The 387-nt window shown below is 67.7% G+C and overlaps 1 protein-coding gene across 1 annotated transcript in view; it reads right to left on the bottom strand.

Annotated features, from left to right (window-relative positions):
* ANKS1A (ankyrin repeat and sterile alpha motif domain containing 1A) overlaps positions 1-387 on the bottom strand; it is a gene marked incomplete at its 5' end in the record, with an annotated part of 101,616 nt that overhangs the window by 23,545 nt on the left and 77,684 nt on the right. The window lies entirely within an intron of this gene.

Genomic DNA, 387 nt, shown 5'->3' with positions numbered 1-387 from the left:
AGCGCCTCGTCCGCGTGCGGGCGGGGCAGCCCGCCAGGCGCCGTGCACACCCACAACCTGGGGCACGGGCCGCCCACCCCTCGGCCTCTGCCCACCGGCCGGGAAGCGAACCCCCAAGGGTCTCCAGGTCAACTCCTCATCAGCGTTCACACTGAGGCAGTTCACACAGTCTGTTCCCACGGGCACCAGTGGGGCTGGAAGCGCCTGTCATCCATGCATCCGGAGCCCCGTGGGCTGTGGCGGGGGCCAGTCCTGCGACCTTGCAGCACACACGGGTCAGGCGAGCACACGCATCTTCATGCAGCCCGGGGACACAGCACATGCACCCCTAGCAGCAGCGCACACGGCAGGGAGGAGAGGCATTTACTTGTTTTCCCCCAACAGTCC

This window comes from Myotis davidii, unplaced genomic scaffold (genome assembly GCF_000327345.1).
Source record: "Myotis davidii unplaced genomic scaffold, ASM32734v1 scaffold1036, whole genome shotgun sequence".
NCBI classification, from domain to species: domain Eukaryota; kingdom Metazoa; phylum Chordata; class Mammalia; order Chiroptera; family Vespertilionidae; genus Myotis; species Myotis davidii.
This window is presented reverse-complemented; position numbering and strand designations above follow the sequence as displayed.